This window comes from Ptychodera flava, chromosome 18, assembly GCF_041260155.1.
Source record: "Ptychodera flava strain L36383 chromosome 18, AS_Pfla_20210202, whole genome shotgun sequence".
Lineage (NCBI taxonomy): Eukaryota > Metazoa > Hemichordata > Enteropneusta > Ptychoderidae > Ptychodera > Ptychodera flava.
In genome coordinates, this window is record NC_091945.1 from 30,713,696 (window position 1) to 30,741,477 (window position 27,782).

General features: G+C 41.4%; 1 protein-coding gene and 1 long non-coding RNA gene across 2 annotated transcripts in view; one reads left to right on the forward strand and one right to left on the reverse strand.

Annotated features, from left to right (window-relative positions):
- Positions 1-19,337, reverse strand: part of LOC139117357 (D-ribitol-5-phosphate cytidylyltransferase-like) — a 51,921-nt gene extending 32,584 nt beyond the window's left edge. Inside the window, exon 1 of the mRNA XM_070680396.1 lies at positions 19,013-19,337. The gene's annotated coding sequence lies outside the window, so the exon portion shown is untranslated. The remainder of the gene's footprint in view (positions 1-19,012) is intronic.
- Positions 100-26,037, forward strand: LOC139117362 (uncharacterized). Its single transcript, XR_011548514.1, has 3 exons — positions 100-601; positions 24,380-24,630; positions 25,905-26,037. It is a non-coding gene; the product is annotated as an uncharacterized lncRNA (long non-coding RNA).
- Positions 26,038-27,782: the final 1,745 nt, after the last annotated feature.

Consider the following 27,782-nt stretch of genomic DNA (forward strand, 5'->3'; position numbering starts at 1 on the left):
GAAGGGGTAGGGGCTGACAATACTGTCATAATGATGTGTAAAAAACAGGCCGCCTTGGGTGATTTCATTACGAGGTTCGTGACACCCTAGCACGCTTGATGTGTGTGCTCTCTATCGTGCATTTGTGATTTCGGCGACCTTGGAGCCGGCAGGGCAAATAAAAACAGGGGACTCTTGTAGAAAACGGGCGGCAGTTCAGACCATAAATGACGAAATTGTGTAATTTGTTGGTTCCAGTCGAGAGCAAAATTGTGCATTTGGCGACGCGTATTGGGATGCGGTGAGGCGAATAGAAAATCGTTGTCAAAGGTTGCTGTAAATTGACGACGTCTCACCATTCACACTGCAATGGGCAGTATTCTTCCAGTTTGACCAAGACATTATTGTGAGGGGCTTGAGGACCAGTGAAGTAATTTCCGGCGAAAGTTCGACGCGACGCTCAACCTGGCACTAGTCAACAGCGACGCTTTGTCACAATACGTTACATTGTAACTTTGTCACCGTTGACACGCCGTTTTGGGGCTCGACACGGCGTCGCGAGTGACGAAGGCCCGGCCAAACGACTGAACAGCTAGCTACCCGTCGCTACGTCGGCTGGCAGGTAAGCTGTGCTTATTTTGAGTGGTGTTATTTAGAGAGCGCTGTGAGTACTGCTCTTGTTGACAGCGCTTTTAAAATCCTCAAGGCTAACACCCTTTAGTTCAGAAACTGCATACGACTTTAGTATAGCAGTTTCCGTTCGCTTTGGTTTGTGTATCATTATCGCTACGGAGACTGGTAAACAACTGCATGCTAACCGTTTACTGGTCGACAATGATCGTCGGGCATTTTTTTAGCCAGAGAAAAAAATCCGACTGTAAAATCGTATGTTACGAGAACTTGATTCTCGGCCGGCGTTTTTGTATCTTACTCTGTGACAGTGCGGCGAAGAGGGGAGTGGACGAGCGAAAGTGCGATCGTTAGGCTCCGGCCTGGTGTGAGAACCTGGTCCTAAAGTTCGGTAGGGTGTCATTTGGCTGTAACTAAGCACAGGACGACTTACAACAGAATAGAAGGTGCAGTGGAGAGTGAAAAGAGAGGGAAAAATTAAGAGTTCACGCGTACAAACAGAATTCACAGAGAAGAAAGGATTTGGTCAACCTCATTTGCATTAATGGGGTATATCATGAATACGTAATGATTTTGTTATTTAACTGTGCCATTCGACCCACCCATAGGATAGAACCCCCAGAGGCAAACAGATTCTGCCTGTAATCGCCGATAACACGTCGATGGTTCACTGTTTCCCAATAACAAACGTCCCGTGTTCTGTTCCTTTCTTTGCCCCTTGTGTTTTATTCTTTTCCAATGGTGTGGGAAGCTGTCGAGTTGCGTGACGCTTTGCTGGGTATCGTTCCAACCGACCAGTACATGCACCGACCCGGCAGTTCAGCAACGCCATCGGGGCTGAATAAACCACAGTGCCCTACAGCCAAGGAGACATCGTGAATCGCACTATTATCTCACCGCGGTATTTCCTAGAACCAACGTGGTCTAGTGTCGCCCCGGGGCACGAATTAACTAAAGACAGAATGATTTCTTTTGTGTTGTCAACAGAAGCAATCACAATCATAATCTCATGTTGAAATCTAACCATGCGAACATGTACATTTGTATAACCATAACTATATAACTAAAATATATATATATATATATATATATATATATATATATATATATACCTAATGTTTTCAAGCATGAATGTAAGTATGCATGCATGCATAATGTGCATGTGTAATAAATGTATGCAAGTAGGTCTGAAGTTGAGTATACGGTGTTTGTACATATGTATGTATATATAAGCAGGGTCCCACTACAAACCGTGATATACGCCTATATATGCAAACGTGTGTATCATATATGCACGCACACATGTATTTGCAAGCATGTATGTATGTATGTATGTATGTATGTATGTATGTATGACATTGTGAGTATATTGATACTATAGGCAGGTAGGCAGGTCGGGGTAGGCATAAGTATGTATGTATTTATGCATGCATGTATCTATGATCCTACCACGCAAGCATATGCAGTAAATCTGTATCACTTTGCAAATATGCACATCTTCGCTGTTATGTAAGGATTGCATGTCTATGTCAAGATCATAGACCCTCCTTTAAGGTCACTGCATGCAGCTGTGGAGGTATACTAACTTCTATGCAGGAGCACTTTCAATATGATTCATGCGTAGCATGTCGTCAAGACAAGCGTAACACGCAAACCAGTGCAACTATAGTTACCCATTTCAAATTCGTCTCATCCCTATAGTGATGTCATCGTTTCTGCGATACAACACTGTTCCTATTTGAAACCACCATGGAGGTACCATCGCGATTACATTTCTTCTTCTACCATTTCTTGAAAGATATATGTTTGTCATCCTTTTTATGAACAACACAAACAGTGCTGATAACAGCCACAGACATCTTTATTTATTTTTAACAAATCCACAAAAGTGATTCTGTGATTAGCCATGATGAGCGATGAATAACATTTCTCAAAATTCAGCGAACTCTTATAGTTTCTTCCCAAATTCTCCATCGTCTGCACCGCTGTATTGATCTAAAGCGTCTTAATAACACATCCGCCTTACACCCCCTCCGCAGAGAGTCGTGTCGTCAACTGTTTTAAGTTTGGCTCACGACTCTGCCTACACGCTTTGTCATGTTATCTCTCGGTATAACTTAACCATCACAACGTGTCCGTTCACAGCGCACCCTGAGATTAAAAGAGAAAGTTAAAAACTTGTTTGGTGTAGAAACAACAGATGACGAAAACGATATACTGTAAATTTCTAAATGTTTACTTATTACAGGAGTTGCGATGCCTTATTTTGAAAGTTTGACATTTTAACACGTAAAATGAGCACCGACGCTTTGAGCACAACAGCAATTAATTCGAGAAGCCCTCTATTGGCTATAGGCTTTGCGCCAAAGATGTCAGGAATTTGATATTTGATTACTGTCACGTCTTTTCTTTATCCATGCCATGCAACTGGAAAAAGCTAAATAGGAGATCCTTGGAAGCGGTTGTTTCTCCTCTAGTGTTCAATTAAGTTAAGCCGCATCAGTCTTTCAGCGATTTCTTAATTAATTGTAGTACGCGCTCTCTCACTATCCCTTCAGCTTGGTCGAGTCAATACATGATCAGAAATAGCCTTTTGTGAACTGGACACGTACCATTGTCCGGCTGACCAGAAACTTTGTCCAAGTGTCACCTTTTTCTTTTTGAGCGTGTCTGTGAGCAATGTCAACATCGAATGATCATGTCTTCTTTCCACGGTGAGGAGAAAGCCCTGAATGAAACTGCCAATAGATATTGAGCGAGGAGTCGTCTGTTGCCGGGCAATGTTTATCTGGGAGGAGGAATGCGACAGCCAATGATTGACGAGCTTTCAAAGCCTGAGTGATTGACTGCGTTTAAATTAGCCAATGATTGACACCCTTTCTGCAGCTAATAATGAATGTTGATCATTTACAAGCTGTCAATCTTCGTCTCGCGGCTGCGCCATCGGAAGTCCTCAGTATCTCGGGCCTATCAGTAAACAGTAATTAGTAGTAATTAACGGTAACGTCGTGATGATTAGCATAATTAATAACGGAAACTTAATCCGGTGTAAATTGATTAACGGTGAACAGGAAGACAAGAAACGGATTCGGATGTGTGTGGCAAATGTTCAGTAAATGTCAGTGAGGAAAGTACTGCCGTGAGCCATTAGAACTAGTGCATCGGTATGTGGCAGGAGAGATAAGACGTGTGTATATGGTATCAGATAGTGGGGCAAGGCACGGCCCAGAGGGGAAGGGTAGTTTGAAATGTTAAATCTCGTTTTCTTGTGGTAGATTAGGCAACCACAAAAGAAGAGTACCACATATATGTCAAATAGAAGTTGTTACAAGTTAGGCCTTGGTCCTTGGAGAGCGCCTATCCAAATGTACACCGAATACAGCACTGGCTACTCCCCGCCTCCAGCCACGAATTTTTGGGATAATTACGGTGAATGCCTGCCAACGAGAGTTCAGATGTAACCCTTTGTGCCCACCTGTCAATCATTGCGTGGGGGGACTTTCGATGTAGCAAAGTTTAAAACAATAGCTATCAGGTCCGCAGAGCCGCGCTTGAGGGAAACTGATGGCTGCCTGTCAATTATTCCAAGTTTGTTTGTGAACGCGGTCATAATCGCTGTCCTTCTAAACGTTGAGTTGGAGTTTGTACATTGACTTCTTGACTAAATCCACCAAGGAGAGAAGCAACATTTGCCATTATCTGAACTGCTTTCCAAATACATGTCCAGTCCAACACACATTGAATATATACCCTACACGTCAGATTAGTTCCTTTTTTCTATGTAAGCTTCCTCAACATAGAAACCGCATCGGTCTCCAAGCAGGCGGTTGTCCGATTTGAACACATACGTGTTGTACGTGCCGCCGACATGCGCGGCATACATCCTTTAGCTCTCGTGGTATATCCTTCTGCAAGGAAAGTCACCGGTGTATAAAACTTGACTACTCGGTAGTTCGCCCCAAACAAAGCCGTTTGCGTTTTTTTTTTTAAATCATCGCTCGATTTTGCACGTGGGCTAGTTAAACGCCAAAAGTTGTCCGTCTGTGTTGTATGTGCTGTCGTCTGCAACAAAGTAAGTGCTGTTAGCAAGATCGCATTCTTGAGAAATTGCTCCTGCCACAACCTCAGCGTTTCTGAACCTGTCCCCTTGCTAGGAGCGTTTCTCTTTTGTGCTGCCCGACCTATACATCTTCCATGAGTTGAAAAGAACCAGAAAGAAAACAGAGGGACTTGTGACAATCGGTTCCAAATAACGTTGACACCCCCTTCACATGTAAGAATAAGTTGTTAATATGTCTGTTATAGGGATGAATACACAATCTACGGTACAACAGCGTAGATATGTGTAATATAACGACAGTAAAGCGGTATTGGAAGTGCTGTTATGGTAAGGAATGTATAGCCAATATATTGCTGTTGGCATTGTGTCGACGACTCTGAGTACAATTCAACCCTTTTCTGTAGAATGGACCTTAAACATAAACCAGCGATAATTCGACAAGTCGTCTGTTTGGTCCAAAGTTAAAAAACATTGTTAGCTTTTTGTTCACTTCCTTTCGACTTGTTGAGTAGCGGCATGCCTAGATGAGAGAAGTTGCAGTGCTCTGATGAACGCTGACATCAGAATGCGCCTGTTTAATGTTTAAGAATCTAATCTTAATTGAAGTATATTCCACAACTGAAATACAGAAGCGTGACTCAAGAACGATACTCGTTTTACTAAACTATAGGCATGGATGGTTTTCCAGCAGGACTCTCCTCGGAGCATTCATCGTCGAGTTGTTTAAAAAACCGGCAAATTCGAACGAAGAATAGCTTCATTTTTTTCCTGTTACCGAAGACCCTTCGGATGTTTTTGAAATCGTTTCTAAAGAAGCCAAAAAAAAAATATATATTTATATGAGTGGACTACTTTTTCACGTGAATTACGTCTCGTCATGTGGTGCAAGCAAGTGACATTCCTTTTCACCGGCCGGAAGGTGGGGAGGCAAAACCGCCTAGGTTTAAATATTGTAACCCTTGAGTATGTCTCCGAGTTCAAAACTTCACCGTGATGTGCCGGTTTTTTCGTGAACGCAGGGTATAGCCTTCACTAGATATTAGTCTTAATAAAAATTAATTTAAAGGAAGAAATGTATAAATAAATCTACGGAGAGCAAAACTAGTTCGCTTGGTGAAATTGATATCTCAATGTTAGATATGGAAAGTCTGGACGTGCCAAAGAAATTGTCCTTGACATTAGGTTAAAACCCAGTGGCTCTGCAATGAGAAATTTGAAGTTCCTTTTCACGAAACTGCAGCCTGAACAGTAAAGCTGTCAGGGAAACTAAGTGCGTTTCTTTGCTAAATCACATCTCACATCTTGTTCATGTATGTCTCTGCATGTGTGTCGGGGTGAACTTTGACCGACAAACAACACTGCATACGCGTCTTGTAAGTAAATGCATGGATGATCGAAGCATTGTCTTGAGTTCAGAATAAACAGCGTTTAAAATAATAACATTACAATAAATCATGCCTGCCAACTGTTGATAGAAAGCGGACTTCATTCAATGCACTGATTGTGAGTTTGGAGGCCAGCTAATCAGCGACAACGGCGACACCCAAATATGTTGATACAGTCTTATCAAAGATTACGCCTACAATTCCCTCCACTTTCCATTCTTAGAATAATTTCCTCAGCCGGCAAATTCCAGTCATCTACGTCCAGCATTGTGTGCGTGTGGCGTCTCTTCCGTTATCACTGAAATCGAGAGAAACCGACGCTTCGATCCATCATACCGGATGGTGCCCAAAGCTGTATGCTCAAAGTTGCAATCCATGTGATTAACGTACCCACGCTCTGATTGGCCGCCGTAACTTTTGATTGGCAGCTCCCTTTGAGCTTCGCCAGTGTGTACAGCGAGGATATGTAATAAACGCCAGCGATATGTTTGCTGTTCATTCCGATCTTCTTTCCTCGCCTGTCAATCAGCTGGTGTTGATAGAAAGATGAAAGACAGCGAGTACTTGAAACAGGCCAGTTGGAGTACTACACGCTTTCAGCACATGTCTCCGAACGACACGGGGCTTTCATGGTCACGGAATCACATTAATAGAGTGTGTTTTTCTATCATTCTGACCGATGCCATTTGTCGTAGACGAACATGACACGCCGTGAAAAAAGGAAAGAAACCCAATATACGGCTCCGTATGAGAACTAAACACCGTATCCCCAGCATAGTTCTTGTAAGGCCTCGCATTCCACCAATTTCCATTCGACACTTTCACATACCGACCCCAGAGTTCGTTACCCTGGCTCCGGGCCCTGGCTCGACACGCATACATCGTTCATGCGGGCGCTTAAAAATCTGCGTTTTAAGCAAGGCTTAGATTACCATATAATATGATGGTCAGTCGGTCAAACTTGTAGGAAACCGGGAACTTGCTTTAAGAGCTTCTCCAAATTATTCACATCTGTGATAGTTTCAAGTTTATTTCCAAGAAGATAAATCTATAACGAAAAAAGGGCACACTTTGAAAACCGACCATACAGGAGTTTCATGGGGGGAGGGGGGGGGGGGTCGAGGAAGTGCGTTCTTTTTGTCAATGATGTGTTGATAATTCTTCACTCGTGACTGAAACAAGGTTTGTTTTCTTGTCGTGTAACGATTGCAACCTGGCCGATATCATCAATGAACAATGGCGCCGAATGATATGTCAACGTGCCATATGCGGCTTCACGATCGGGGCATACTTTCGTATCTGGTTGGCAAAAGCGGAAAGCTTCCGAATGCAAAGGTATGCGGTGGGCGGCAAAGAATTGAACAGATAAAAAAATATCAAGTGGCCTAAAAATGTCAAGGTTTTTCCCTGTTAATTTACTGGCCTGTTGTAAATCTGTTTCGCCATACAACAAAGGGACGGACAATCTTACAACGTCTTGGTAGCGTTCCCTTGGCGACGAACGTGCAGACCGAGTGTCCTTAATACTCGGGAATTCTATTACATCAGTGCGACACTGCCTTAAGTGTTAAAATTGCCCTTGAAAATAACCAAGGCAGTGAACCCTCAAAGCCAATGAAATTTACAAGCTATAACTTGTCTATGTACCTGAAGTATTCCTCCATGTCAGTCAATCGAATTCTACATACATACATACATACATACATACACACACACATACATACATACATACATACATACATACATACATACATACATACATACATACATACATACATAAATACATACATACATACATACATATGAATATTAAGTATCCTCCAAGACGTTCGCAATACAGGAAACCCTCTCTCTAACGACCATACTTGGAGACAGAGAAAACGTTCGTTAAACTGAGGTGTTCGTTTAAATGAGGGAATTCGAATCCAGATTAGCCTTCTCGGTGGACACATTGTACGCACGTTATAACCAATAATTCGTATTACTGGTGGTCGTTAGAGCGATGCATTACTGTATATATATACAGAGAGAGAGAGAGAGAGAGAGAGAGAGAGAGAGAGAGAGAGAGAGAGAGAGAGAGAGAGAGGCTCGTTTATAGAATTATCAACTGTAATGTTTTCATTTAATTTACACACTTTTATAACTATTGTCTCACACCTTGCAAATTCAATATAAAAAAAATGTTAGCTGATAGGCACCAAGGGGTCCAGGTACCTAAAATATTAAAATACACGACATCGCGAGATTTGACGAGACATTTCGAGATTTCTACCAAGAGGTCGACGATCTTTCGGTCGGTTTGGATAAAATAGATACATCTGTTTTCTATTTACATTTGTCGACGTGCCCCTGAAGAAAATTAGAAAAACTCCTAAATATTTGGAACCAAAGGTGTTTGACGAGGCAAATAAGTAGCCATTGTGATGCCGTTACATGCGTCTAATCGCAAATTACGTCCACAAACCTGTAAGCCCCTTTGGCCAGGTCCCAATAACGTGAGATTCTAAGCACGTGTTTTGTTAGCAGGACACAGCTGCAGCAATATCACAAGTGGCGACTTTCAGAAAATAAAAAGGACAGAGAAGCCGTAAAAACTGTCAGTCATTTGAAACATTACCGTGAAAACAAACAACCAGCCGAAGACTGAGATGGTTGTGCGGTGTGACAGGCGAACCGGGTAAAATGCGCCTTGCACCATAACCTTAACACTAAGTTATGTGCCCGGCTGTGCCAAACAATATGTTTACAATGTTATCGCTTGCGATACTGCTTGGGGTCCATGTTGATAGATTCCAACTCGAACACCTGCGAATTAACTGAATACTTTTGTCAAATATAAAAAAAACGGGAATGCCACCCGGAGCAAACTCCTTTCACTTGACAGATATTCAAACCTCTGTCCCTGAAAGTGTTTCTTTTTGTTTAGCTTTCTGTCCCTTTGGAATACCTATTTTTGATGTCCGGACTTTCACAAAATCCCACAGACCTTTGCTTCTCGATCATGAACAAACAGGTACCCGATTTATCTCTCGAAACATATTTTTGATTAGTCCGTATCGACCGCGGTGTTTCTATAGGCCTACAGCGTTTAACAAAACTTACACAGGAGCCAGGGTCCGTTGAGGTGAGAAATATGCACAGAGGATAAACATGAGAGCCGGCAATGCGTTAATGCCAATTGACAAAATGGGTTTAAATAATACACACAAATATACATTGTATACACGGCAGTTTAGGAATGGAAAGAAAATCTCTGACATTACCCAGAATCACCTCCTACTATATTATGACGCAGTGTTGAAAGAAATTAGTGAGGTCAAAAGTATATGAATGCAGAGAGTTGCTCTCGATTGTCACGTAAAGATTACAGAAAGTTTGAAATATACCATTGTTTACATTATTACTAGTCAATTTTGGCATTGATCGATAACCCTGAATGTTTCGTCAGAAGTCAGGGTCATTGCTCGCATATAAAATCTCCTTTAGAATAAAAGTAACGCCCAACAACTGAAAGTATTTTAAACAATTAATATATTACGAGGCTGAGAAGTAACTAACCAAGCACTTGAATGGAAGCACACACACGTTGACAGTCAAGACCGAGCTAAGAACCCAGCGGTCAACAAATGTTTCGTTAGTAAAGACAATAGGCTGCGATAATTAGGTGCACAACATTTGGTTCTCGCTGTTGAAGCCCTTCAATGGATTCCAGTTCACTCGCGGCTACCAGCTTGTAACGTTCTGACCGTACCGTTTCCGTGGTTACCATTTTGATTGACGCGTGCGCACACCTGTGTGTGTATATTTATGGAACAGATTGCCGTCTCTGCCCATGAGAAGATTTCACACACGTCTCATTAAAAAGTGCTGCAACAATCCGTGTTCCCTCGGTTGGAGTTCTGTTTGCATTACCCCTTTGGTCGCTTTCAAAGTACTAGTCCCCTCTCGTTACAATTGCCAATCATTAGAAGCCAATTCTTTTCCAAATGAGGATATGAGTGATATTTTCACTTTGTATTTACACACAGAGTCCATTGTAATTGCCAAATCATGCTAAAACACGAACTCAGGTAACAGGCGTACAATATTTCAGTATAATCATTACCCATTAAAAATGTTTACGATACATAAAGATAACCATGATTTATGCTCTCCTTACTTTGCCCTTGCGGTCATCTCTACCTTGAAATGTCTTGTACAAAACTGACAGTAAACGGATCGCTCGCAGCTACGACCCGCAAGTCAAACGTCGGTTGCTTGCGGAGTGGAATTCATGAAACCATGTCAGTGTGCCAAGAAGCCCGCATATGTGGATGTATGTCAATGTGTATAACCTTGTGCTTGCTTAGTTCTATCTTTCGTCCGCTATTCGATGAAACGCTCAGAACTATTACATAATCATGAAAATAGAATATGTCAGAAGTTCAAAGTTGCACTTCAATCTTAACTTTTGGTGCCAACTGTCAAATATCTCGACATAATGGCAGATACAGGTCACACCTTTAATTCTATGGTGGGTATACACACATGATAACATCTTCTTGTCAATGGAAAAGATCGTTTGAGTGATGTAGTTCTATTATTTTCTGTGGCATGTTGCCTAATACAGGTTTTATTTGATCTTATGTAAGAGCTAACTGTATGTGTTAGATCACCCATCTGCCACTGATTTTTAGACAAGCGTAAACTCCGATCCATACGGGTATTCTACAGCATGCTCACAGTGATATGATGTACCCATGATACTGCATGCCATGGGTGCACGTTTCGCCTCAAACCTTGAGCATGTTCAGTGTTTGTAGGCAGGGGTTGACCACTCCTTTGCGCCAATCTGTATGTTGCTATGCCGACTCATTTCCGTCAGAGCAACCACATTGACTTTGCAATCATGTGAGCAGCCTTTCTGCAATGATTGACACGAAACAAATCGTCAATTCGACCTGCTTCCGAAGTTTCGATTATAAAATTAAGAGAGCTGTAAAATTTTGCAAGTACTTAGCTCACACAGACTTTAAACTATACTCTTTCATAAAAATAAATCTACTGTTTAGAAATTCAAAATGACGGCCACCTTTTGAGTCAGCCGCATTGGAAAAAGAATAATTTTCACAAAATAGAAGGCTGTTTAAACTTCGTTTGACTAAACAGATTTCAAAATAAACCCACAGAAGCTCGAAATCAGCGAAGAATTGTGAGATTTTTAGAGTCCAAATATCTGTCATTGAGGTGCATTTGATCTCAGCATGTAGACGAGTGGAAGCCACCGCACGCCAAATATATTCAATGTGCCACCTCCTGTTGAAAGCTTACTGAGATATGTCAAACCTTTTAACGTTCTCATATTTTATCGAAATAAGAAACCGTTTGAAATTGAATTAGTAATTGATCGCGTGTCGTCCTTCAAATTTGAGCAGAATTACACGACCAGAGATTCCAATTTACCGCGCAGACGTCTTCACGTGTTTTTCATCATTCGTGTCAGATTGTGCCTCGGAGATTGGCATAGTAGCTCACCCAGTAGCTGAAAAGGAAAATGACATCTTGCTCACTTTTGTAGTATTTTTTTGGGGTTAGTGTTCGGGTTTCAACGGTTTAGTATCTCTTACACCCTCAGAAACAATCCCCCCATTTTCAAAAATCGTGGCTGTCAAAAATACCTAAAAATACCGTTGTTGCGTGAAGGCTTCTCCGAAGCGTTTAGTAGATAAGACCTCAAAATGCGCGGTTCCGATTACCCTATAATATCCACACCTTCACTAAACAAATTTTGCTTTTAGTTCCACCAAAGAGTACTGAAATATGAAGTATCGATTTTCATGAGAAGTCGTGCGGAAAAAACCTTGAGAAGTTTTGATTTTTTTGCTTTCAAAGGCGTCGCCAAATAGCGACATTCATCCCTGGCCATCGACCCTCCACTGTCCGCTGTGGTACCCCTGTGACAAAGCGAAGCTTCCAAAGAGAAAATTTGACTTTGTTGGTGAATCCCACAAATAAACGTACTCCCTCTGTGAAGTGCAATTTTACTGAGGGGAGCGATGAGTTCCCGCTGACCGATAGAATTTCGATTGCATACATGCGGTTTGTATGTTTGCCTTGTAGAGGTAAACTCTTCTTGTACTACTTTAGGATTTTATTGTGTGCAGTTTTAAACGACATGTTACCGTAATTGACGAGCATTTGTTCATCCTTCAACAAACTTGATCTCAGCTCCCGTAAATTTTCTTGGTCCGTGTGAAGAATTCACGGTTGGCTTTTAGCAGATTTGTCATATGTATGAGGCATTTGGAAACACTGTATTCTAACACGACCCCCTAAAAAGCAATCCCGTTGTAAGAGATAATACCTAGAAATATTCGCCGCGAGGGCCCAAGAAAGGGCACTAAATTGGGCGGGATTTTTTGACAAGCCGACCCAAAAAAACGGTACTGTAAGAGTTAGCTCAAGGGTTGGATTACACAGGTCTCCTTCCCTGTCAACTTATTTCGAAATGAACTACATAAAGCAGATTACACTCCCAGAATAGCCCCCCTACTTTAGCAAGGAGCACACACGTGTGCCTTGGTACTGTATAGTGGCGATCTTCGCATGTACAGGTGCGCGCTAGTAGCTCACCAGGTGAGCTTTTAGCGAACACACAAAGAACTGAGCAAACAGACTCAAAATTGGCAAACAAGCGAAAGAATGCCCAATAAAATGACAAACTGAATAAATCAAGTTATGCGATTTTAGGAATTTCTGTAAAATATACACCTACACGTATACGGAGTTTATTTGTGTGTTCAATAGGAATAAAGCTGGCATATAAGTGCAGGGCTACAATTTTTGGAAGATGTTCATTGGAAACAGCGATGGTTATTTACACTGCTGAGTGACAGCAGACAGTAAAAAATGAAACATGCCGGGGTAATTCACGTTTGCACAAACTATGTGTATTACAACCAGCAAAAATATTTTCCCATGCTGTAGCGAATGCAGTCATAATATTGCTCTCCCCTCTCTTAAACCTTGCTTCAACTCTCGGCACTGGATGGTATGCGAATGCGTCAAGCGGTCGTGTTTCCAAGGATACGTAACGTTATTGCAATCCTACAGCCATCGTTTGGTTACACTTGCGTGTATTGGGGCCAACTTAACTTTTTAAAAAACAATTCGACCTTCCTCTTTTCGCAAGAAGACTCGGATACAGATTGTGAACAAGACCTTGTGTTTATCGTCTGCTCCTAAAATGGCATGAATTTTTGTGTCATATCACGGGCTCCATACAATAGCTAGTTGGCAGACTACACATATCACGTTGTTTTCACTTTTCCGACATATCGATCCAGTGGTATTGATCCAAGCTTGGTCGATATATCGATTTCTCTGTGCAACATGGTGTGAGCTGCACTTTATTTTGAAACAAGACCGATCTTAAAACAGCCCCTTTTACCTGAACGACGTCCGACGTAAACACCCTGGAGGATACATTCCTAACGAGTTCATTAACTTTAATTTTCCATTCAGTTTTCAAATGTTTCTTGGATGGATATCCGTCGAGAATTTGTTCCGATAATCGGGTTATATGTTCTCGTGAAACGCTGTATTTGAATTCACTGCAGTAACGTTTAAAGAGCCAGGAGCTCTAATTTCTCATGATAATTTTTTTCATTATTTTTATTATGCGTGTCAATTACAAGTTCTTGTTCTACTGCCAAAAGCATGTTGAAACACCGACAGTTTAGTTTTGTCAACATATCGTCTATTATGTGTAAAATGTGTCATTACCAAGTGTTGTTGCATATATATTTTAATTGGTTACACATTGTATCGTGTTCCCATGATCTTTAAAAGTTGACGAAGTAAAAAAGTTAAGCTTACTCAAGATTAAAGACAACTTGCCATCAAAGACGATTCCATACATTCTATCCGCAAGATACAATATATATATATATATATATATATATATATATATATATATATATATATATATATATATATATATAATAAAATTACATAAAATTACTTCAAGTGCAAGGTAATATTATCTGTTTCTCAAGTTTCATGCATCTCGCTATCGTCAGACTGACGATTGCTAGATGCATGAAACTTAAGTAATATATATTATTACCTCGTGTATATATATATATATATATATATATATATATATATATATATATATATATATATATATATATATATATATATATATATATATATATATATATATATATATATATATATATATATATATATATATATGAATTCTAATCCGGACCAGAATTCACACGTCAATAATAAATAATAAGGCAGTCTACACATGTACAAGCTGTGTTGACAAGCTGAATACTGTTTGTCTCAACATGCTTTGGGAGTAGAACAAGAAATCATAGTTGGCATTAAAAACAAAAATAGTGGGGAAAAATCATAAAAGTTAGTTCCTGGCTCTCTAACGGCCGTGTTTACAGAAACAAATAAGCAATCGTTAATACTTGCAAAATTAAGTGACGAGATTTTATTAGTAACGTAACGGTAAGCACATTTCATCCATTTTCAGAAATACCACAAAAATCAATATATTTCGAGGACAGAATTAACAAAACAGATAAAATATTTCGTGGCAAGTTGTCTTAATTCTGTGTAATAGTGGCAGATTAACTGTTTCATTTTCTTTAATTTTTAAGAATGGGATCTAGATAGAATGCAAAACGAGCTGAAATATATTGTAAGATTAGTGGAAATTTAACTGGACTTGGTAATGACGTGTTTGGCAGTGAAATGCTGTAAATGAATTTAAATTACTTTCCTTAGTCTTTTAGAAATTTGTTATCGGGCCTACATATCATTGTTATATGCTGTGTAGCAGTGATCCACCTCAGTACAACATATATGTTATGCAGCAAACATTGTCCACACAACCGAATTATTTTTAACGAGCGGCATCGACCAAACTACGATTTTGATGTTGCGAGGCCTTTCGATATATAAAAATTGTCACTCACCGCCCCTCCCCGTTCGTTGTTACTATTAGCATTTGTTTAAAATATCTGTGACAATAAAGAGGTTAAAGATTTTCGTGATTCTATCGTAGGCCTTAACCTTGATAGTTCTCCGAATTGAAACCTGCGTGACTTCATTTGTGACCCGAGGGTACGCCATTCATTGTAAGTGTTCGTGTCGGGTCGGACCATCTTACATGGATGTGCTCTCAGCAACTGTTTTGTTCGTTTCTTCTAATGCCCGGCGGTTGATCGTACTTGACATTGTTCGGCAAAGCCAATGCCAACCCACATCAACGTCATCGAGCAAACACCATGAAAAACCGCAAGCGCTGCCATTGTACAGGGCAAGGACTTAAAATGGTACCATTAAAAAGGGGACAACTATATTACAAAGATTTTTGTAGGAGCAAAGTGCCCCAACAGCACACGTCATCAAAGACTGCGGGTAACGTTATATGAATGTTCTTTATGAAGTGGATAGTGAACAATCACCAGAGCTCAACCCCTGATGATTAAAAGTATATCTTTAATCGTGGTGCCAACTTGTGAATAAAAACAAGGGAGTTAATCCACATAAACCAATTGTAGAACAGATATTCCCTATATGATAATCACGATTTCTTCTGTTTTTTCTCAGCCAGTTTGTCTGTGATTTTAGACTGTAACAACATCTACTCTATACGATCCGTGTGCCCTTAACTCTGAGACTTTGGCCTCTGTGGGTCAATTCAGAATTATATGAAATTTCGTTGAGTCAGTCCTATAGTAACATATGTAATTTGTAAATGTTGGGGATGTTTAAAGCGATCACTCTTTAGTCATTGGTACATCAAATTGGTTAAGAACGACACAACTTATGATCAGTGATATAGCCATTCATTGAACGCATGACACAATTCTTGTCAAAATTTATGTAAAAAACAAAGGCATGTCCATTTCTTTCGATGTCAACCGTTGGGTCAATCGGATCCAAACTAATACTGTATTGCTAAGCTGATCCTGTATTGTAGTGTAAAAGTCCTATTTGGCGCCGTTTTCTCGGTCTTTATATATATATTTTTTCGTTTTGCATGTTTTTGTTCATTTGAAATTCTCACATTTACAATTCACCTGTTCTGAGTGATGCCGGTACCTTTGATGGGATTGTAAACATTCGATACATCAACGTTCTGTTCCTCAGATCGGAGCAAACTCCGGTTAAGGTCCTTTCCTACTTTATCAAGGGCATAGCGGTCTGTCTTCTTAAGTCCTCGTCTCCCCTGGTTACCCAGAATTTTGTTGGCATGGCAACACACCGGGTACCAACCGGCGGCACGCAGTAATAATGTTGTGAACCCTTATCTTATCGTTAAGGTCGGCCCCAAATTGCCCGCTGAGCAAAGCACAGACAGTTTGGCTACGTCACTGCTGTCGTAGGGTGATTTAGAACAGGCGATACTTCTCTCAGAAGATGGCGTTAAACTTTTAACACCCCCTCCCCCAACCTCTAAAGATAATTCACCAGCATTCACATGTATTACAAGCGTACCACTTGCTTACATTATCCACGGACGTCCAACTTTGTCGATAAAAGACGAGAAACACATCAGTGTGACTGATCGAGAGTGTGCCTTTCTTGACGTTGTAACTCCTGACATGATAACTGTCTACTCCGTTATCTGTTGGCCTATTTATTCCTATCAAATTTGTAAATCTTTCTGACCGTCGATCCCCGCTCTCTACTCCGCCCCTTTTAATCGGTTTTGAAAATGGAGAAAGGTTTATGTGTGTACATATACAGACACACAGAAACACAAAGATTATATATATATATATATATATATATATATATATATATATATATATATATATATTCGATTGTGTTAAAATAGTTATGTACGCTGCGACCATAGTTTAATATGTTTTAGCTTTGATCTCTTCATTCGAATTTGAAGGAAAGTCGTTTTGTCAAGAGAATAGTGTTTACCCTTCAATCGATGTTTGTATTTTCTTTCCCTGATGCAAACTTGTCTGCACATCTTTGTATCCTTCTTATACGATACTCCCCGTCACACCTAGATCTCCCCTCACGGATACTTGCCTACATAGAAGGCACGTTACAGGGTAACCTATGTAATTTGTTTTTCATTTGGGTAAGGGATCTTTCGGAAGCTCCACGAGGCAATGATAAATGTGTAAAATATCTCACCAGATATGTATGAAGACAACGGTTGCATTTGGTTGATAACCTCGTGATCAGTTCGTGTAGATATGGCGAGGATTAAGAGATTATCATGGCAGTTTATGGCCAAGATAATTTTTATATCTCGCAGGCAAACCATCGCTCAAGCTGTTCACGCCACGGCAGAGTGCATTTCCCTGTGGTGTGATGGTCTATTCCCCTCCCCGCAGCAACGACAATGGTATCACCCTATATCGTTACTTCTTGACGATTGTGCGATGGTGTTCAGTAAATATGTTTGCATTGTTTTGGTTCGTTTTATTCGATTCAATTACATGCACCCTTCAATTGTAAGGTCGAGAAAGTCCCCTTTCCTGACAAGTCCGTTCCAGCGTCGTGACACTGCTTGGCCAGCTAACGCCGGGGTTATCCATGTTACCGCTGAGCCGTGTTTATTCTTTGATGGCAATCTTTCATTCACTAATAAATTACGTTATTATCTGTATCATCTTGATATCTCCAGTGCAGCTTTTGCGAGAACTTGGCGATATCGAGGTCCCCGGGGTTTTTTTGGCGGCAATTTATCTGTCAGTAGTTCGTAACCGACGAATGACCCGCCATCGGAGACAAACTTGAGCCGGCGATATCAGCAGACCGGAGAAGCAACGATAAAAAACAAACATCCGACTGGAGATGCCTTTTTGTTAATTACAAGAAAACCCCTAGCTTTAATTTTTATATTCAATTTGTATACCATTTGTTTTGCAAAGTCGTATAGTAAGCCGCAGTTTGCAGATATAGACCACGGCAAATATCGTTTCGTATCCGAGATACTTCAACCCATGTTCCCACAGTTGACCGGATACGCTAAAAACACCTGTTGCCCTGCTTGCTGGTAGGTTCTAAAGGCTTATTGTCCAGTGGCAGAGCTTTGCCTCATATAAGCCCTAGCCCCTGAAGAAAAGCCATATGTTTACTTTTTGAATTTGGAGAAACAAAGGTATATTTCGGTGTGGCTAAATATTGTCCCTAATTTAAACTGTGACCTAGTTTGCAGTCCAATCACATTCAGCCATGGGTCCACGCTGTGTTATGATTGAGCCTTAGTGCATCGAGTATAGTGTGCGTTTTCTTTCTTGATTCAGAGTTAACGTATCACTTGGCGTCACAGGTCGGGCAGTTGACGAGTAGCGGACACCAAGGTGGGTGAAAAGTATTATTTGGGTTCATCCAGGAGTCACCGTGGATTTTCTCACGGTACTGTATCACTGAACTACCATGCATTTTCAGAGATGTTCAGTGTCAGAGGACAGGTTGTAAATAATGCAACACAATCACAAACCATTTTTACTGTGGTTTTGAACCGGCTTCGTTGACACGGGATGTGCACAGTACAGACAGGTGAGCGTCATGTGTGTGCTATGTTCATGTGTTGGCCTAGAGGTAGCAGGCAGGGGCGAAGCACGGTATTTTTGAAACCCGGTTCCGTTCAGCGCCAATGGCGCGCACGACAAACGTCGAGCAGTAGACGAGGACACAGTAGAACGTACCCGAAAGATGTCGCCAGGCACGTTCCAGGGGTTTGCAGTATTAAGTAATAGCAGCACCTGAGGGTCAAAGGTCACGCGACATGTTTCCTAATGACATATGTATCACAAGTTTTGGTAATTATTTATATCGAGATAGTGACAAGCAACACTCTAATGAGTGTGGTCACTCTGTTTCTTTTATCGCATGAAAAGGGATCGTTTGTTTTCCAAACCTTATCGATAACTATTGAATATTTTAAATTAATGGCCCGCCTTACGATTGAACTTACCCGATAACGTCATACGTTGAGGTAAACCGACGTGTGCCGAACAAAGGAAGCCTTTGTTCTTCTAATCGTAGAGCAAATCTCCGGAAAAGTTGTCGTAATTATCCGTGCACATTGTCTGTTCATTTGATGGTTGGCATCGCGCGATTTGGTATCTGCTGGTTCCGTCACCAGGCAGGCAGGCAGGCATAGTTGCGGACATACAGCTCAAAACACGTACTGCAATGTAGCAAAACATAATATCTTAAATGACCAGGGCAAATGATAACAGCGATTTATTACACCAGGAAAAGTGTGTCAACAAGGTCTTTCTTTAAAACCAAAATATGTTGACATCCATGAGCAGGAAGTGATGACATCATCGCGATCTCGTTATCTTCGTGGACAGGAAACGCTTCCTATTTATGCGCGCAGTGTTTTCGATATACGGGGGTCAAAGGTCGAAGTCAATAATTTTGTTTTGAACTTTCTAATAGCCGGCTACATCTGCACCCATCGTTTGGAAGATTGTGTCTAGCGTACTTATTTTGTCTTGGTAACACATAGTTGTTGAAGAACTCTCGGAGGTGCAATTCTGAATGATACAAGCTCATTAAAAACAACTTTAAGACATGCAACGTTTCGAATAAAAATTTTTGTTGCACGCAATATAATTAAGGCCACACTGCCAGATTCGTTCCAGAGCAAGTATGACGTCATCACAGCCTAGTTTCCCTGGGTTAGTGTTCTTGCAAAAATACCTTCATATTTCAAAACACTGCGGGGTAACCGAAAAGCCATATCAAGGACAATGTTATCAAGTAATAACATGTTTTCTGGAAATATTCAAAATGTTATGGAATAATAGAGTAATGCATTTGAAAATATTGTCGAAGTCGTGACTTCAGTAAATGTGCAAAGCGGATGAAACAGCATGGCGACGATATCTTCGTCCGAATTATGGATACACTTCCGTATCGATTGTGAAAACTTTGCAAATCAGCCTGATAGTTAGAGCTCTCCTTACGAGCATGAACACTTTAAAACACTCCCAAACGTCGGATGATAGTTTATTCAGAAAGCTATAATTCACTTTAATTAATTTGACATATTCCATCATAAATGACATGTCCTAAAAACTATACGTCCCAATTAATGAATTCATTAGTCGCATTGGCCATTTTCATGTCTTGCAACCACATTCATTGTCTATTTCCAGTTTGTCTTCTCGTTTTCAAACAGTAACAAGCATTTTTCATCTTACACCGTCACGTTGCAGCATACCCTCAACCTTTTTCCACGAATCCATTTCTCAAATGAAAGAGTTCGCCGATAATCATCGCTGATTGGACGTTCAAATATTGATTGGAGCAAGATGAGAAAGTGCTCAGCCAACTAATTAGAGCTTGTTATGCCAACAGGTGTTTTCTCGGGAAGAAAAATATCATAGCAAATCAAAGAGGAGAATAATAAATATATAGGCAATGCAAATATTTGGGCAAATATGGTGGATATATATATATATATATATATATATATATATATATATATATATATATATATATATATATATAATATATATATACACCATATAATACCAATGCCTGTATATATGCATGCGTGTATGTGCATATATGTATACACACACACACACACACACACATATATATATATATATATGTATGAATGTGTATATATTATATACACATACATACATACATACATACATACATACATACATACATACATACATACATACACACATACACACATACATACATACATATCGCTGAAATACACATACATACATACATAGATATCGCTGAAATATGCTGTAGCAAAATTTGCAGGTGTTTTTCTGTCGTTTTCGTCGAATAAGCTTGTTGTGGAATGGTTTCCTTTAAAACAAAACATCCTAGACCTTGCTCTAAGCCATGATAAGCAGAATGCCCATGGCGTTGACATAAATTTGGACTCAGTTTAGCTGTAAAACCATCAATAACTCCGAGAAGAGACACTGCAAAACCTTCACTCAACGTTTAAGGCGAAACCTCTTTGCAAATTGCAGCCAGTGCCATGGTTTTTGACAGTTTGATGTTGTTGTATAACAGCGTAACCAATTCAGTGAACCAATTACGTTCGCGAAGCCGCAACCTCATCTATACGAACGATTAAAGTAAAGTCGCAAATCCCGCCGTACTTTGGTAACCATGACGGATTGATTAGCACAGAATCCCATCCGATTCACCTGTCCGTCAAACCAATTTCGCCGCACGTGTATTTCTCCAACCATAATGTCACAGGACTATCGCACTGTACTATAGAGGCCAGTCATTAAAATTGCCTGTTCGTCGTTGACGCATGCGCAAACATCAGCACAGGGTTATCCAGGTGTAGGCACAGATCGAGTAAATAGTGCAGTGGTGCTTGGGTAAGCAGACGACATCGTTTGTTAAAATTTTATTTTATTCCTTCTTTTAACTGAAATATTCTGTTATCAAGATCGCAGCGACGCGATTTTTGATGTACCAACTTTTGTCCTGAAGAGAGTTTCGTCAGACGATGTGAGACAGCTAACCTTGTAAGTTAGAAGAACCATGACACACGGGCGCCGGGCGTGAAATTGTCATCGTGGTCATTGACCTTGGTACCCTGTACGCTATTCGCGAACAAGGCCCCTTCCCGCCCAAGCTTGAACTGCAAAATTCATCGCCCTTAACATTATTTTCAGTTCAGTATCTTTTCGATTTTAATTACAAGAAAGAATATTGCCGTTGCAATATATTTTCATCGAGATGGCGTAGATCGAAGATTCAAATTTGTGTTTATACCAAAAATTGCCCTTCGCGTTTCTGCGGTTAGTGCACTTGGCATGGAACGGTTCTGTACGGAAGTTTCATATGTAAATACAAGATTTGGAAGTTTGCCAATCTCCGTGCTGTGAGTGGAGTACCTTGCCGCATTAGTTCACAGTCATTCAAGCTGTTGGATCGATGAACTGTCGATAAAATACATGATAAACTGCTCGAAGGTTTAGGGGTTTTCCGATAATAGTCACTTATCTTAGTAAATGTCTCACAGAGATACAAGAACATAGAACTCAGAACCATTTAAAAGGTAACACGAGTCGCGCACAGTGCCATGATCAAGTTAAATAATGGACTTTGTCGGCAACAAGGATGTTTTTATCGCGCCAAAGAAACGCACCATCGTCAAAATTTGACCTATATTTGACTTTCTAGCAGAGTTCAGACCAGTCGCCAAAGTCGACACAACAGCGTCTTTTATCGTCGGAATCATTGATTTTCACCTGTTTGGGAGCCGACAAGGAGACAACTGTAATTTGCTTTTCTTTATCAAGATGTTTGAATGAGCTTTAATATATCAGCATTGTCGCGACGTCTGCCCGCACGGAGAACAAAATCTTCATTAGCGAATATGACAAAGCTTATCCGTTCGTGAGATTGGTAGGGTTTTCAATCTAGATTGTAGATTGTCGGTTCTTAAACCCTTCTGGTGCCCACATGGCTGAGTTTCTCCATAATGGCGATTTGCCTATCTGCCTTTGGAAGTGGCCCTTTTATTTATTTTGGTTACTTTTCTTGTAGTGCCATACTCTGCCAATGGGGCCCTAGATGACTCGGTCAGTTAGTTCGGGAGTATAAAGGATCGGCTCTGATTGGTTGTTCTCTTGCAATTTTTGGTTGTTAGGGAGTTTGTCCAAACTCATATTTAATGAGAGACACATTACTTCTAAATATCAGGTCAACGAATGGCGTAACCTGCCATGAACGGAAAGAGCAACTTCCGGAAAATTTGGGGTGAGCAGTCTGTTTCTGTATATAATGGTGGATTTTGTTTTCGAATTTGGTATTTATTCCGGTGTGATGAAACTTTAGACTGACCTTACGGTGCTAAAACAAATGTATTGGCAGAGCACTGAACACAACACTGTACTGTGTGACCACGGCTAATCGTATGATCGGCCGTGGTCGATTTGTTTTATCATACGGAGCTGGGAGGTATTGGTCGCGTGACCCGAATCAGCGGTCATGCAACGGTAAAAACCAGCGTCTCACATGAACCCGGACTGCCCATCAAACCACAGTGTTGACAACCGTATACGCTCACAGCTGGGAGACGTGCGGTCTACGCAGACGAGACTCCGTTTCAAGCAATTTACTTATGAAGCGAGGAAATGAATGATGTCATGCGATGTTATCAGCAAATATTAGCATAATATTGTCTCACTGTTTGACGTGATGCGCTTAATAAGACATACCCACGGATGTCAACAGTTTCCATGCGTCAAGAAGAAATATGATCTCTTTGTTTCCATGGAAACTGGTCTAAAGATAGACTATCTGAGAAACTAGTTATTAGACAAGTAAAGGTGTAACGGAAACGAAGTTGGCGTGTTTTCAGCGGTTTCAAATTTAATCATTACCTTTGTGCAATTTACGGAGGCACCGTAGACCGGGTCAGCGATTATGCATAGAGGGAGTGTGTTCCTTTGTGAGTTTGGTTCAGCATTGAAGTAGAGACGGAAATATCCATGTTTTAATACAACTAAACGAACATTCCTCCCCTATTGCGTTTACCTTTCTATAAATTAGGAAAAAATTCAGCAACTTTGCCAGTCATCGGCGATGCTTGCTCCTTGGTCTTTCTCAGCGGTAGGAATCTTAGAGTGTTTGAGTTTTAAGCCTATTCCTGTGGTTGATGGCAAGGCCAGGTCTACATGTGTTCCCCATTGTCTCGGACTATTAATAAAACGCCATACACCTCGAGTGAAATACCTGCCAAGTGTCAAAAGTTTGTAACTAGTTAGAAAAGAAGAACTCAAACTGGAGAAAGTCAATTGATAGTCGAAACCCGCGTACAAACAAGCGCCAGCAAACAACGCCGCTGTATTGTTCTTCTCCTCACACGCTAAATGCTTAAAACATCGACTGCAGAGAACAAAACTGGGGTTCATGTTCGTGGTGGGGCTCTATTGTGGGGGCATTGCAGGCATACCAGCGGTTGTTGTTAAGCCTACCAGCTCTAAACTGGTTGCAGGTGCTACGCAGAAAAAAAACACGTGTGAGAAAGCGCCCCACTAGAACACTCTTACCCCAACGCTTAAAACCTTTCACTGACTTCAGCTAGACACCCGCTAGTGGTTCCAGCAGATGTGTTTCCGTTACAAGAATTCGCTTCTTAAAGTGTGTTAAACCATGAAGTCGCTCTTTCTTTGCTCCACTGTGTGTTTACACCCAATACTACCAGCAGTGTGTTAGTTTTGAGCGATGGTCGCGAAAGTACAAAAGACAGGCCATAACGCATAGTGTCGAGCGCGACCGAGAACTTTCATTGACCCTTCACCTGTGTGTCACTTCCATTCCACAGCGTCGCTTCACAAGACATTGGGGAAGTTACCATAGCAACCGGGCCTTCAAGATCCGAGGTGAAAGTGTTGAAATTGGGCGCAGACGAGTAGTGTTAGTATAGTGAGACAGGCTGGCTGTCCCGTACATGAGAAGCAGACAGACTGGTAGCCAACCTGGCTCTAACGTAGGAGACACGACAGTGTAATCGGTGCCCCATCCAGGCTAACCCTAAACCCAGGCATCACGGCTTGGATACCTCAAAAGTGAACGGTGAGTGTTGGCACATTTTCTGTCCATGTCCAAAACGGCTTTGTTTAGACCAAAAAGAGGTTTTAAGCTGCCAAGTTCAAAGTTGGCTGCCTTTGGATACACGCCAAGGTATTGTAAGTGGTCAGGGATTTGGCGGAGAGTAGCACACGGGATCTGTGTTTTAGAGTGACTGCGCTGCCTTCCCACACGGCGGTCACTCAAAACAGGTACAGGTAATTATTCACTGACTTCGACATCCCACATTTGTTTGCAATTATCGCTAGCCAGGCACCTCATGTGTAGTCACCCCCTCAACAGCAGGTAAAGTGGAACCAGCCTTGTACGCTTAAACTAGGCGTCGGAGAGCTTTCACGCGAAATTGCAGGTATAAAGAGGCGAGACTCGGCACCTTGAGTTAGAAATTCGGAGCGTCTCGTGATAGTAGTACCCTATCTCGAAGCTGGTCAGGGTGAACACACTATGTAGCTCTGTCACACCGTACGTGTATACTTGTATGTACATGGTACAACTTGTTACCAGCTCTTTGGTTTATCAGTGCCGTGGCGATAAATAGACGGGCAATGCAGGCTTTCTTCCGCACCTGACTGAACAGAAGGCAGAAACAAAAGTGAGTACTGACCGTTGTTTTTGTAAAGAGGGGACTTCAAGACTTGTGAGAGTCGAGCGCCTCGGCCCGTACTGACGTCCACAACAAGTTAATTCACCGACCCCCAAGTCAGTGAACGAATTCTGCTGAACCCCGACCGACTTAGACGAACACAATGATGCATTATGTTCTGTCAGGGAGCGGCCTAGTCCTTAAATTTTTCATGAGGTGGCTTTTTACATTCGGCAAAAAAGGCATTTTGTTAGATTCTTAGAGGCAGAGAAAGGAGCTGTACGGGGAACAATCACCATAATGCGAGTCGTCCATGCGGTGGCCGTACACTGGCATGTTTGAGAAGCGCGGCGAACAATGAGTCGGCGGAAAAGCGTAAATAACAACAAAGCCAAACAAAACTCGGAACACGACCGCAGTTTGAGCGGCGGAATTTATCAGCGTTTCACACTCCGCGGGCCTGTCTCTCTTTCCCGTTCACCTTGATATAGAGCAGCGTGCCTACCGTCATACGTCATTTGTTTGTTTAGATAATGTGTGTAGTATTATGTGCACGATCCAGTGGGCACCGAGAAGCTGACAACACTCGACGTTTGGCCCGGTCCACGGACACAGTAACATCCGACCTATGTCTACGACCCTCGCAAATTCATGAATTTTATTTTGATATCCGCAGCACCCGACCAGCCGAGGAATACCCGGTGGCGGAGTGGGTGAAACCAATTTACCTGCAGGACGAACAGCCGTTGGAAGACCCCACCGCTACTCGCATTATTTTGTTTGTATCGAGTTAGATATTAAACAACAGGTAAGCCATCTTCTAACATCTTGTACACGCTGTCGTAACGAACCCATAGGTCTTATCCGAACACGTACAAATTTGAACCTAGATAACATTTAAGATTTCGATACACCTCTGTTATACCCATCGGTGGCACAATATACTAGCGCAATTGTTTGATAACGTGTGTGATTTAAAGTTCCCGTGATACTGTGACAGCAACAAAATGTATTTAGCCCACTTAAGATTACAGCGGGCAAGCATGCTAACAGTAGTTTTCAGTCAGCGCTGACACTATGTCAAGTACATGCAATATATTTTCATCACAGATATATCATCTGCTCTGTAAATCTTCCGTCTATGCAAATTTCCTTTGATACTAACCGGAGGCAACATGCATTGTGGAAAAAAAAAAGAAAGAAAAGAAAAGCGGTGCGAAACTCTCACGCTTAGACTTCTCAATTGTTTCCTCGACATTTCTGAACAAAGTGGTGCATTTTGGGTGCGTTTTTCTTGAGCCAGCCCGTTACCGAGGGAACTGGCGTAAATTATTGCGGCGTGCCTAGGGTGACCTTGTGTTTCACGTGTCCGCTGTTCAACATCAACGGACCGTAATCGACATCATGACCGTGAAGTGAGTGGCGTGCACGGTACGTCTGCTTCCTTAAGACGTTCTAATAAGGACCCCCCGACTTGAGATATGGCAAAGTCAAACCCCGGGCGCTCACTTCCAGCGGCGAAATTGAAACCCGAAGCTCTCCTCCAAAATAACTTACATCTGTGGGCCGATATTGTTGTGTCCACGCTCCCTCCGTACATGCCCCGGCATATGCAATCGGAATATGCTTTTTTGAAACACTGCTATTGTACGTTCAACAGTTAAGTATCCCTGGCTGCGAAAAGTGGTAAAGTCCGCAGATTTAAAGAGGACGACCCTGTGACCTCAAAAATATAAAAATAATTGTCGCTTTTGTGCGCCAGTCAAGACAGTAAACCATACATCACTTTGTGTTCGTGATTCCGCTGTCTCTTTTCCCGCCATTCTCGATGACATTGCTTGACCCGTCGATCGTGATTTTCTTCAAAATTCGATTTCAGTCGGACGAAAGGACTTGGGTATCTCTATCTCGGCAGCAGAAGGTAAACAGCATTGACAATGCAAATAAGCCCAGGTTCGAAAAAAATATTGTCATCTGTTTTGAAAAGGAACGAACGACGACCATCAAGTCATTACTTGGAAGCGGTTGGCGTCTGGTTTGTTCTACCAAGGTGCTCTGAGAGACAACTGCCGGTAATCTTAGTCAGGGTAAACGACTAACGGAGCCGACGAGTCTTTCCCAAATAAGATTGTCGAGCACCTTTGTCTGTCCTTCCCGCTTAAGATTTAATCAGAGAGGATTAGCCACGCTGGGCATTGTTCAGCCCTGTAATTGCTATTATGCCATTAACACCTTTTTACTTGTTTCGTTTTAAGTGGTAGCAATGGAACAAGATCGTGGTAATCATTTTCTTTGTTTACAAATTTGATCCACGAGGCATACACCGCATTATGCCAACCCCCGTTCCGAACGACTGACAAGAGATCATGTCTCGGTATACTTTCGCTCGAGACGTACGAAATATGATTTGTCTGTTCGGTGCTTCATTCCTATGATATATGTGCCCCTTTCCCAAGAAATTACCAGTGGTGTGAAATTAACCATAAAACAAACACTGTAAGCCCTCCATAAGTGGGGATTAAAAAATAATTGAAAGCTACAGTCGATAATGAGA